The following is a 13,986-nucleotide window of genomic DNA, read 5'->3' on the forward strand; positions in this document are numbered from 1 at the left end:
GCACCAATCCAATTGGCATCGATTATATTTCCCTTCACTTACACTACTGTAAATCTGGAGGAATCCCACTGAAATCAATGGAATTGTACCAGTGCAACAATACCATTGAATTACATTGAGTTATTCCCTCATTTATAGAAGCATATTTGAGTGGGGAATCAGACCCAACAGTGAGCTGGTCTGGCATTTTTATTAGATAAAATGACAGCTGTAGAGTCTGTTTGTAAACCCTGAGCATCTGAGACTTACATTTTTATTATTATTATTTGCTACTCTGTGTTTTTGAAAGGTGCCTTCAATGCCTTTTCTGTTGGAAAAGTAAATTTTATAAGTACAAATCAAAACACCTGTTTACTTCACTTCAAAGTGAATTTCCAGTAGTCTGACTTCTTGGGCAGAATTTTGAGCAGCTATTTTATTTTTACAGTACATTCTCCAACATCCTTGCTCAGAAAACAATACACTAATGCTAGCTTGCTCTCCCTCTCTACATCACTGGATTTAACAGGAAAACAGTGGCACTGGAGAATGCCCATGCTGAGCATCATGTACTTCTATTAAAAGCAAGCTGTTGTTTTATATGCAATGCATATAGTAAATACATGCCTTAGCGACTGCTGCTCTGTAGTTTACTATGATGAAAAATTCCAGCACGGTACACTGCTATTGGAAGAGTCACCAGTGAGTCAATTCAGAGAACCCCTGAGAAATCTGTATCGTCTCTAAACAAGAACATATTTATTATCATGTTGTTTTCTTTTCATTTTTTTTCATATTGCTCAATCTCATATCCTAACTCTATCTCCTAAAACACCTCACCCCAAACACAATTCAAAACTGACCTCCCTAAACTCTTACAAAAATAAACATAGATTATTGTTCTTTTTCTCCTTTATTTTACCAACATAACACTGTTCCAAGAACAATATAGTTTAATTTAGGGACAAATTAGCAAATGCAGTGAGGACCTGTACGAAAGCCCATTGAGGTAAGTGAGAGTCTGTCTATTGACTTCAGTAGGCTCTGAAGCAGGCCTTAAATGGGCTAAATTTGACTCTCCATCACATGGGTGCAAATCTGGAGTTACTCAATTAAAATTCTGGATCAGAAAGTTAGAAAGCTAAGTGGAGTAATTCCACATTTTTGACCCACATGCAGGAGAGCAGAATTTAGTTCCATGCTTTTTAATACTGTATTAAATTTGCCTAAAATATAAGTGTTCAGAATGAGCTTTTTAATTCTATACATTATAGGGGAAAATGAATAGAAAAGTACAGTTGTATAAGCAGCCTTAAAATGCTTTAGTAACTGTTTGTACAGCACCTAACACAATAGAGCCCCTATCTCTGTGGGGCCTATAGGTCATACAGAATATAACTAATAATGGAAAATAGTGAAAATCAAGGGTATAATGTATTAATAACATTTTCATTCAGAGATCTCAGTTAAGAAAAGGGGTGGTGAGCTTTAGACCATATATGACAGGAAACCTTTTCACTCCAAAGCTTATTTGAAATATGGACTTGCTGTTGAAGAAAGAGGTTTCATTACATAATTATAAGACTGCAATGGATGAATGCCTGAAAATTCATAGCCTGTCTGGACTGACCTGCTAAAGGTGGATTGGATGAACTGATTAGAGATTTAAGAGGCCCATGATATCAAAGTTATGAGTATATCCAATTGATCAGCATTTTGTGGCACTGCCCTGCATTGCACGTATTTAAGAGGTTAAAAGTGAGGGGATCATGGCAGACCTTTTAACATCAATTTTGACATGGAATGTCTTTGGGTCAGATCATCAGTTGGTGCAAATGGGCACAAATCTACTCAGTGTAGGATCAAACCCAAAGGATAAAACAGGAAAATCTTTCCAAACACAATAGTGAATGGAATTGAGATTAAATAAATATAAAGATGATATATCCAGGATTAAGTAAAAGGCCTTTTCAACTCTCTGCACAAGTTCCCAGTTCATTACTGTTAAAACACTTTCATGACTCAGCAATACTATGTCAGAATCTGCATTTCTTGAGGCAACAATTCCGATGTAGTCCACGAAAGCTTATGCTCTAATAAATTTGTTAGTCTCTAAGGTGCCACAAGTACTCCTGTTCTTTTTGCGGATACAGACTAACACGGCTTCTACTCTGAAACCTGGCTGGAGGGAGCAGTTTCTGAAATCAGCACCGAAGCAGACAACAGGTCAATTAGAATGACAGGAGCTGTAGTTAGCCAACACTGCTCTGACTATCCTGCCCTCCTGAGGGATAGGTGTAAATTTGCACCTATATTGCCCTGATCCTGTTATCTCAAAACAGAAACAAACTGAAATGGCCATCCTGATCACATGGCTGGGAACAACAATTTCATGGAAGGGAAACACCATAAATGATTCATCGTGCTCATATTTCTCATACTTAATTCCTGTGGGTGTAGAGAAACAGGGATTTAGAAATGAATGGTGATGCTTCCTAGTCACACACAGCTCGCCTGGGGAGATGGGGAGTAGATTTTATGTCAGGTAGGTTCTCTCTTGGTACAGTACGACTCTGCTAATTGTGTGATGTGGGGTGTGTGGTGGGGGGGGGGGAGAAGGGGGAGATGGACAACAACAACACTACTTCGCTATAAGAGGACTGCACAGTACAGGTCAGATCTAAGCTGGTGCAAATCTGCAAAACTGTAAAAGTCAATGGAGCTGAGGATCCGGAAATGCGTGGTTTCCAAACCATTTGACACATACTGTATGTGTGACCTACATTACCGTACATGAGCTAGCTGGAAATCTAATATTATCCTGGAACTCAAATTTTCCCCTGTGCTGTTTACTGAACAATTTTTATATCACTGTGTTGTCATTGCCATGTGGCACAAATGAAAAACACTCCTTGCTACAGTTTTCCTTCAGAAGTTGCTACTGTTCCTTGTGGCAGAGAAAAGAATCTGTGCACTTTTGTCATCTTATGAAGCTTTTATCAAAAGTAAGTTATCGTTGTGGGGATTCAATGGCAGCTGATTTAATTTTTGAATCACCCAGCTAGAATTAAAAAATTCTTTAACCTCCCTGAAGATTCTCCGAAAAGGAAGAAAAATCATTTTGAGATGAAACGCCAAATGGAAAAAAAAATAATCAAAATGCTACAGCAGGAATTGAAAAAGGAATATCCAGCAAGGCAAACACCAGGGGAAAAACTGACTGAGCATGAATGAGCATTAGGGCCAAAATGTTCAATAGTGTCATTGATTTTGCCATTTTTTGGTTGGCCAGCTTTAGACACTGGAGGTGAAATCCTGGAGTTGAAGTCAGCGGGAGTTTTGCCACTGAGGAATGGAGCCAGAATTTCATTCCAAAACCTCATTTTTAAGAATTACTAATCACCCCCCTCGTTTAAGTTAACTGTGAGTGCTCAGTATCTTTTGAAGTTCTGCCTCTAATTAGAGGTGCCTGTTGATAAATTGGGCCTAAATCATTAATTAAATATTCACCTATTTTATTTAACTAAAGACATGCTGAGGGGGAGCATATCTGCTATTAAAAATAAATCAGGGTTGACATTTGATTTCAGAAGACAAGTATGATGTAGGGAAGTGTGTGGATGCCATGGTAGACCAATCAAATTATTTCCTTTGGGCTTTTAGGTTTGTGTGGCATGTAGGGCTCACTTCACTAGTGTCTGTCTCAACAAAGATTTCATAGATTGCAAGCAATATCAGTCACCTGACATCATAAGGTAGCAAGTGCTGATAAATCTAAACACTGTGAAACAGTAACCTCATTTGGCCCTATCCGATGGCCAATCAGCTGCCAGAAACTGAGAAACGAAAAAAAACACACTCTGTGAATAGTTAGTAATTCTTTGTTCATCTCCAAGTAACAATTTTGAAAAGTAAACACAGGATAAGCGAATATTCTGAATATTTAGAGAGCATAATTCATCTAGTGGTTAGGGCAGAAGACTAGAAATCCAGACTCCTTAGCTTGCAATTGATTGTACCATCCAGAGCCCTATTAAGTATGTGCCTTTACTTCTGCACCTGACAGAACTGGTGCTCTAGATTCTATTTTTGTCTCTGCAACTGATTGGCTATTTCACCATGGACCGGGGAGGTGATGATGGAAACCATGTATTTGGTATTTGTTATTACTACTTCGAGCCAGGAGATGTGGCGGCACCCCTAATTCCAGCACCACGGCCATGGACACCTCCATTTAGACTCCCTGTGTCTCCGTTTAGGAATAATAATCCTTACCCACTCTAGAGACATGTTGCGAACTTATTAATTGTTTGAGATCCTCAGATAAAAATGTTCATAGAAATCCAAAGTCCTTTTATTGGAGAAAGAACAGAATGAACAATATTGTCAAATGATTTTAGAAATGTATAGTGAATAAAATATTCAGTTAATATTTTGTAACTAACCTAACTCCCTTACAGAAGCTTTTAAATTAAAGAACAGTTTAAGATAATGAAAGGTAGATATAGTAGCATTGCACCAATAAATTCTGCTTATACTAAGGTAAATCCATAGCACTCCATTGGTTTCAGTTAGAGAGAAGCAAATAAATAGCAGTGATTAATTTACTTGATGAATGTAGCCATTTTTTTTCTGCTCAGAGAATATCCTGAAGCAGATCATAAATTCCTCACATTAATTCCAGTGATTTACTCAATGGCTTTTTTTACTCCATGACTTGACCACATCCAGGTCACTGAAAGTATTTGATACAGCGTTTTCTGTTCCCTGATTGGATGATCTTTACTCACCACCTTATCTAATTCACATTCAAGCCATTGGGAGTCTTTACATTGAGGAGTTGAGCCTATAGTCAGTACAAGGGAATGAGAAAGCCACAGTGAATCTGAATCTCTTAGGGAGAGGTCACAGATACGTGACTTTAGGGGTCACATTGACCTTGCTTGAGACATCATCCCGAGAAAGATTAGGATGCTGCAAATATATTGGTTGGATAGTGAGGTTGAAATGACCTTTCTCCAATTACATTCAAATGAAGTAATTACATGGGTGTGTATAGGATGCTAGATGCGAAGGGCACACTCGTTATTATCTTGCTCACTTAATTGCTTCTGTGTTGGGGGTTTCAGGGGTTTTGAGAAGCCTGTTCCTTGCTTCAGTATGTAGAGTACCTAACTTATGTGTGATGTGAGGCAATGTGGCCTATTGGGCACTGGACTGAGGCTTGGCAGACCCGGTGTCTCGTCTAATATAGAACATACCATTTGTGGCACAAATACTTCCGCATCTTACTTTAAAATGCACTGTGTCACAACTACTAAAGTGTACAAGCTTGAACGTTGGTGTCACACCTCATCAGCCCCCCCCCCATAGATCCCCTGGGGAGGCAGATTAGCATTGTATATTGCTAACGCTGTTGCAAGCATCGCAAGGCATTTTGGGGAAGGGTTAAAGGTGTGAGCATCGAATGGAAGATTCCTTTGCAGGTTGCAGAGGCCAGAGGGGGAAGGAGGGAGAAAGCAGAGAATGGGTTAACTCGACGCTCCAGCTCGCTCAGTCAGAAGATAAGGCACCGACTCCAACCCAAGGCCGCAACTCACAGCCAACACTTGGCTGCCTGCCAAGAAAGATGGGGGCCTGGAATCCACCAACCAGCTGTGAGAAAGGAAGCTGCAGCTGAACAGACCTGCAGAGGCAGCCCATAACGAGTGAGACAAGTGAAGGCCAGCACGGAGGAAAACAAAGAGAACAACAAAGTCTAGCCGGTGTGTTTTGGGAAAGTTGAGGAGACCACAGAAAGCCGGTTTTGACTGGTACAAAGAGCATTAGGAGCAGAGGTCCCTGAACGGAACACCTCCAAAGAAACCCAGGACTTAAAACTCTCCTAAAAGCTGAAGCACCTCGGAGATCACAGTGGACCCCAGATGACCTGGGCCCAGGACAAGAACTCTCGTCCACCCCTCCCCCTCTTCTTCTTACATTACATCCAGGCTTGGCCAGCCTGGGGTAGTGCAGGTGTGAGTATGAAAGTGGGTTAGGGCTTGGGGCACTAACGCTTTCTTCCTTCCTCTGAAACTTAGGCCTTGTCTACACTACGAGAGTAGTTCGATTTTACTTAAATCGAATATTTGGAATCGATATTGCAAAGTCGAACGTGTGTGTCCACACTAAGGACAGTAATTCGACTTTGTGAGTCCACACTAACGGGGAAAGCGTCGACATTGGAAGCGGTGCACTGAGGGCAGCTATCCCACAGTTCCCGGAGTCCCCGCCGCCCATTGGAATTCTGGGTGGAGCCGCAAATGCCTTCTGGGTAAAAAAAAAAGGGGCCAGGGTGCTTTTGGGTAACTGTCGTCATCCGTCCATCACTCCCGCCCTCCCTCCCTCCCTGAAAGCGCCGGCGGGAAATCATTTCGCGCACTTTTCAAGTCATTGACAGCGCGGACGCCACAGCACTGTGAGCATGGAGCCCACTGCAACCATCGCTGCAGTTGTGGCCGCTCTCAACGCCTCGCAGCTTATCATACAGGTTGCCCTGAGGCAGATGCAGAAAAGTCAGGCGAGGAGGCTACGTCAACGCGGTGATGACCTGAAGTCTGAGAGTAGCACAGACCTCTCAGAAAGCAGGGGACCCAGCGCCGAGGACATCACGGTGGCAATGGGTCATGTTGATGCTGTGAAACGGCGATTCTGGGCACGGGAAACAAGCACTGAGTGGTGGGACCGCATAGTGCTGCAGGTCTGGGATGAATCACAGTGGCTGCGAAACTTCCGCATGCGGAAGGGAACTTTCCTTGAACTTTGTGAGTTGCTGTCCCCTGCCCTGAAGCGCAATGACACCCGGATGCGACCAGCCCTGACTGTCCAGAAGCGAGTGGCCATAGCCCTCTGGAAGCTTGCAACGCCTGACAGCTACCGGTCAGTCGCGAGCCAGTTTGGGGTGGGCAAATCTACCGTGGGGGTTGTTGTGATGCAAGTAGCCAAGGCAATCGTTGATGTACTGCTGCCAAAGGTAGTGACCCTGGGAAACTTGGAGGCGATCATAGATGGCTTCGCAGCGATGGGATTCCCAAACTGCGGTGGGGCCATAGATGGAACTCACATCCCTATCCTGGCACCGGACCACCAGGCCAGCCAGTACATTAACAGAAAGGGCTACTTTTCCATGGTGCTGCAAGCACTGGTGGACCACAGGGGACGTTTTACCAACATCAATGTCGGATGGCCGGGCAAGGTTCATGACGCTCGTGTTTTCAGGAACTCTGGTCTGTTTAGACGGCTGCAGCAAGGTATTTACTTCCCGGACCACAAAATAACTGTTGGGGATGTGGAGATGCCTATAGTCATCCTCGGGGACCCAGCCTACCCGCTAATGCCCTGGCTCATGAAGCCCTATACAGGTGCCCTGGACACTGAAAAAGAACTCTTCAACTACCGGCTGAGCAAGTGCAGAATGGTGGTGGAGTGTGCTTTTGGACGTCTCAAGGGGAGATGGAGAAGCTTGCTGACTCGCTGTGATCTCAGCGAAACCAATATCCCCATTGTTATAGCAGCTTGCTGTGTGCTCCACAATCTCTGTGAGAGCAAGGGGGAGACCTTTATGGCGGGGTGGGAGGTTGAGGAAATTAGCCTGGCTGCTGATTACTCACAGCCAGACAGCCGGGCGATTAGAAGAGACCAGCGGGAAGCGCTGTGCATCCGGGAGGCTTTGAAAGCAAAGTTCCTGAGTGAGCAGGGTAACCTGTGACTTTCTAATTTTGTGTACAGAGAAGCCTTCACCCCACTTCCAACACACGTTTCAAAATAAAAATAGTTCTACTTTGTTAAAGCACACCGTTTTCTTTAATACTGTTTTCGCGGGAATTTTTTAAAACTGGGACGCAGACTGTGGTGCGGAGCGGGTGTAGTGTAGTCGCGCGAATGCAGCTTCTAAACTCAAGGACTGACAGGCTCCGCTGCGGTGGGATGGTTCTTTCAACGGAGCCTGTCACCCCTCCTGATACGGACTGTGTGTATGGGGGGTCTATGTGAGTTTGTGGCAGGGGTGGGACGGTTACAGATCCCCTGCTGTGTGGCTCTGTGATCCTGCCTAAGGACCGCCGCTTAAGATCTCTAACTGCCCTCCCCTGACACAAAGTCACAGAGCAACCCACCCCCCACCACATAACATGAAAAGAACCTCCCAGACTAACCAGGGTAAGTAGTCACTGCATCACTGCACTATGTATGTGCCCTGCTGCTGTGCCTGCCCCCTACTATGTACCCTGCCAAAGGTGACTGTCCTGTCCAATTACCAACCCCCTTTCCCCCCCCTCCTCCAAAAGAACATGATGGAAACAGTAGTTAACAGAAACATATTTTTTATTATCAACTACACATGGGACTGGGAAGTGAAACTTGGACGGGGGCTTGTGTCAGGCGGGAAGGAAAGAACTTGTCAAACTTTGGGGAATGAGAGCCTTCTGCTGCTCGAGCTCTCTGCAGGGGTGGAGTGAGAGTTAGCAGGGACTCTGCCGCCTCTCCTTCTGTGCACTTTGGGTGAAGGGAGTATGGGACTTGGTGGCGGGGGAGGGCGGTTAGAGATGGACTGCAGCGGGGCTCTGTCCTCCTGCCTCCGTTCCTGCAGAACATCCACAAGGCGCCGGAGCGTGTCCGTTTGCTCCCTCAGTAGTCCAAGCAGGGTTTGAGTCGCCTGCTGGTCTTCCTGACGCCACCTCTCCTCCCGATCCATGTTGGCTTGGTGCATTTGGGACAAGTTCTCCCGCCACTGGGTCTGCTGTGCTGCCTGGGCTCGGGAGCAGGCTATAAGCTCTGAGAACATGTCCTCCCGTGTCCTCTTCTTCTTATGCCTAATCCTCCCTAGCCTCTGGGAGTGTGATGACAGGCTAGGTTGTGAGACAGTCGCAGATGGGGCTGTGGGAATGGGAAAAAGGGAGTGAATTCCTCAGAAAGATAAATGTAGTTGTGAACAAAGAACATAGTCTTTCTCTGTGAACAGGACCATGCACAGCACCTATCACATGCGCACTCAGCACAAGGTCGAATTCTCGGCCTTCGCATTCAGTGTCTGGGGTTTTGCAGAGCACTTTTGAGAACCCTGTCAGGACAACGGAATTGCTCTTGCACGCAGACATGGTAAGCCGTAGATTCGTGGCAGCTTAAAACTTTAATATTAGCAATGGCCTCATTTCACATTGAAATCAATGTCGGTCCCTGCTGCCAGCAATCCGGCAAGCAGGAAGTCTGCTCCTGTCCCACACCCTCGCGGCTGTCCCCGGGAACGATCCCTTTCGGCTGACCCTCTCCCGCCTCCACCGCGTGGCTGCAAACCAGCGGTTACAGTTCTGTAAAGGAACGGTAAAGCAGTCCCAACACTAACATTCCCCTACCTCATTCAAAGCAGGTCATCATGAGCGACATCACCCTCATGAGGATCTCTGAGAGCGACAGACAGAGAATGCTCCGGGAAAGCCTTCAAAGACCAGGGCCGTATGCCGCCATGCTGTGCCAAGCAATGATTCCAGAGTACTTGCTAGTCTCGTGGCGCGGCAACGTGTCCTACTACGGAGGACCCAATAAGGCCGCTCTCCCCAAGAACCTAATGCAGCGGATTTCAAATTACCTGCAGGAGAGCTTCCTTGAGATGTCCCAGGAGGATTTCTGCTCCATCCCCGGACATATAGACCGCATCTTACTGTAGCTGCAGTAGCAGGGACTAAACAGTAGAGCGGCTTGGGCAGGACAATCATGCAAAACCGGACATTGCTAGATTTTTTTCAAATAGTTGCACTGCCCATGACTGAACCGTTAAGTTAATCAAACTAATCATGAGAAACCCATTTTTTAAATTGTTAATAATCATGTTCTGTTACAAATAAATGTTTAGATGTTTACAACACTTACTGGATGATCCTTCACCAGATTCTGTGTCTGGGGTAACGGCTGGGGAGGGTTGGTAGGGGATCTCTGTAAGGGTGATGAAGAGATCCTGGCTGTCGGGGAAATCAGCGTTGTGAGCGCTGTCGACTGCCTCGTCCTCCTCATCTCCTTCCTCATCTTCCCCGTCCGCTAACATGTCCGAGGATCCGGCCGTGGACACTATCCCATCCTCAGAGTCCACAGTCAGTGGTGGGGTAGTGGTGGCGGCCGCACCGAGGATGGAATGCAGTGCCTCGTAGAAACGGGATGTCTGGGGATGGGATCCGGAGCGTCCGTTTGCCTCTTTGGTCTTCTGGTAGCCTTGCCTCAGCTCCTTGATTTTCACGCGGCACTGCGTTACATCCCGGCTGTATCCTCTCTCTGCCATGTCTTTAGAGATCTTCTCATAGATCTTTGCATTCCGTCTTTTGGATCGCAGCTCGGAAAGCACGGACTCATCGCCCCACACAGCGATGAGATCCAAGACTTCCCGATCAGTCCATGCTGGGGCCCTCTTTCTATTCTGAGATTGCACTGCCATCAGTGCTGGAGAGCTCTGCATCGTTGCCAGTGCTGCTGAGCTCGCCACGATGTCCAGACAGGAAATGAGATTCAAACTGGCCAGACAGGAAAAGGAATTCAAATTCAAATTTTCCCGGGGCTTTTCCTGTGTGGCAGTTCAGAACATCCGAGCTCTTACTGCTGTCCAGAGCGTCAACAGAGTGGTGCACTGTGGGATAGCTCCTGGAGCTATTAGCGTCGATTTCCATCCACACCTAGCCTAATTCGACATGGCCATGTCGAATTTAGCGCTACTCCCCTCGTCGGGGAGGAGTACAGAAGTCGAATTAAAGAGACCTCTATGTCGAACTAAATACCTTCGCGGTGTGGACGGGTGCAGGGTTAATTCGATGTAACGGCGCTAACTTCGACATAAACGCCTAGTGTAGACCAGGCCTTAGACACTTGGTGTGTTTCGTCATCTTCTCCCCAAACGATCCTGTGGCCTCAGCCTGATCACCTGATGCCTCAGGCAGATTGGTAACAGAAACCTGTCACATTGGCACCAATGGATGCTATAATGATCAATGCTCCCTGCATCTCAGCTTGAATGCCATGCACAGTGCTGAGCTGTAGTTCCTCCTATTGGCCACTATATCAGCCTGGCTTGAGGCAATTAAACTGTGTGGTTTTTTCCTGCCTTCCCTCTGGCTTCTCCCCTTGCTGCTGGATGAGGTAAAGCAGCAGCTGACAGCTGCTACAGGAAGGGCAGTGATGGTACAGAAGGTGAGGGGGACTCAGTAATAGCCCCGAGTCCCCCCTGCCAGATCCAAAATCAACCCTCTAACCCTGCCCCCCCAAGCCAGACCCATCCCTGCAACCCCAGACACCCACTCCCTACCTGCTCTGCCCTTCTAGGTGCTACGTTTTGTGCAGCTGCACATCCTATCTTCATAGTTCCTTTGGGGTGGGCAGAAGGTGTATTGGAAAGAGGCTAAATTTAAGGTAATTTGCAAATGCATAGAACTTATTAAATAATTTGTACCGAGATGCACAGAAGAGCTATACTGATATTTGCATTGCAGTCGGGTCTGGAAACCCCAACTGAGGAGTGGGCTCCATTGTGTACAGTGAAGTAGTTTTATACACATATTAAGACATGTTAACTGCCCAAAGAATTTACAGTCTAAAGCTCCTGGTCCTCCTATCACTTGTACGCATGCTTAGATTTTAAGCAATGGAACTATTCACATACCTGCAGGATCAGGGCCAATCTAGACAAAGTAAGAGAGAGTCTGGGGAACTGATGCACAGAAAGATTAAAGGCTTGCCAACAGTCTCACAAAACCACAGACAAGAACTGAACTCAGATTTCCCAAGTCTCAATCCAGTGCTTTAAGAACAAGACTAATCCTCCTCTCTCAGGGCAGGTCTTCACTACGGGGGGGGGTCGATTTAAGATACACAAATTCAGCTACGCGAATAGCGTAGCTTAATTCGACGTATCGGAGCCGACTTACCCTGCTGTGAGGACGGCAGTAAAATCGACCTCCGCGGCTCCACGTTGATAACGCTTACTCCTACCTCTGCTGGAGGAGTAAGCGCGTCGATTCGGGGATCGATTGTCGCGTCCCGACGAGACGCGATAATTCGATCCCCGAGAAATCGATTTCTACCCGCTGATTCAGGTGGGTAGTGTAGCCCTAGCCTCAGTTGTGAATATAGAGCTGAAGAGATCTAATTTTTAATGCAAGCAAATAAACATGGGAAAATGTTTGCCTATCTTTAGTGGAGTTATTCCAGATTTATGCAGGTACAATATAACTGAGATCAGAATCTCTCTCCTGAGAGAGAGAAATATCACCAAGAATTGAAATGTGCAGAAAGAAGATCATGGAATTTATCACTGAACACTTAGGAGCTTTGCAGACTATATATGTTTGGTTATGTGTCTGAATGAACGATGATCACATTTTAGTCATGTCTGCCCTGACTGCACAGTCTCTGAAATAGTGTTTGTTGCAACTCAACATTTATTATAAATCTTTCCAGGTCACTGAGTGATTTTTTTGTTGTTTATTTATGTAACTAAAAAGTGGTGGCAAGTTTATGTCCACAAATGGAAGAATGTCTGAAAAATATTTCCTTCCGTTATTTTATTTTTCAATCCCCAAATGAGTTTGTCATCTATAGTGGCATGGCATTTTTCAGGGGCTTATTTCAGGTCCATCACTGTGCCTATGTTAGTATGGTATTTTCCATTTTTCCTGGGTTATTTCTAGAAAAGGTGCTGTAACAGTGCTAGTTGCATGACTTCCGAAGGAATATTGAGTACTCTTATCTGTTTCTTGCTTACCCTAGCTTTGTGCAATATTTCCCATCTTTATAGAGTCAGTTCACAACTCTAGTAACATATGCATCCTCAACTAACAGCACTAAGTCATATTATCTCAGGTTTGAGATGACAACAGCAGCCTATGACAAAGGCCCTACTTAACGTGTGGTTTGTGGACGTTGCGGATTCTTCAATATCAGGCTTTCGCTGCAGTTTTGACAGTGAGAGCCCTGCCTTGCGCGGGGCACACAGTGGGGGCTCCGGCTGCACTGAGGCTGAGAGCAAGAGCCCCTGCTCTTAGCCCGTGTTCCTGCTGTCAGCCCTGGGCCCCCACTCTCAGCTCCGGGCTGCTCACAGTGGAAAATCGTGGAAAAGCAATAATGGACTTTATTACCGCAAATAATAAGGTCGATTATTACTTTTCTGCAATTTTCCATGGCTTGTCCGCAACTCAGCTGCAATTTTTTGACAATCATCCTGCAATTCAAAAAGGCCGTTACCTATGACCAGCATGCACCTCTCCCCACCACTTTTCTTTCTAAGTAATTTCACTTATTTTTAAATAAACAGAAACATTTTCTACTGCTATGGACTAACCACTAAGCAAAACCTTTATGGTTATGATGAAGCTTTTCAAAGCCCCTCCTATGTAATTCCTTGAGGAAATATACTAAATTTTAGCATAGAGATCAGCTTCTGTTTTTTGCTAATTCCCTGTTTGTTTCTAGTCATGATAAATGACCATAAAAATGGATCCTTATTTATTTGTATTGCTGTCGCACCTACAAGCCCCAGTGATGGACCAAGGTGCTAGGCACTGTACAGGCAGAGAACAATAAGAAAGCCCCTGCCCCAAAAATCATGGGATTCTGTTTGTTTTTTTCTGTGACTTCCTGCCCAAATCTGCTCAATTTGCACCTAAAATGTTTTTTTCCTCCTAAGTACCAGCATAGCCATTTGTTTCAGATGAATCCTTCTTTGAGGCTTGATTGTATTTTATATACTCACTGTTGTATCATATGCTCACCATGTCATTTGTTATTTATACTAACCATACCTTAAATCATGCTTGTCTGTGCAACTGGTTGGCATTAATTATGCTCTTAGATTGAAAAATATGAATTTGTGTAATTCTTGATAAAACCCTATAATATCCATGAAGACTTAGTTACAAAGACATCTTTTTTTGTAATGTATCTGCGGCCTCATGAAGACTGTAGATGAATTCATTACTTTTTCAATAAAGACACAAA

This window comes from Trachemys scripta, chromosome 14 (assembly GCF_013100865.1).
Source record: "Trachemys scripta elegans isolate TJP31775 chromosome 14, CAS_Tse_1.0, whole genome shotgun sequence".
Lineage (NCBI taxonomy): Eukaryota > Metazoa > Chordata > Testudines > Emydidae > Trachemys > Trachemys scripta.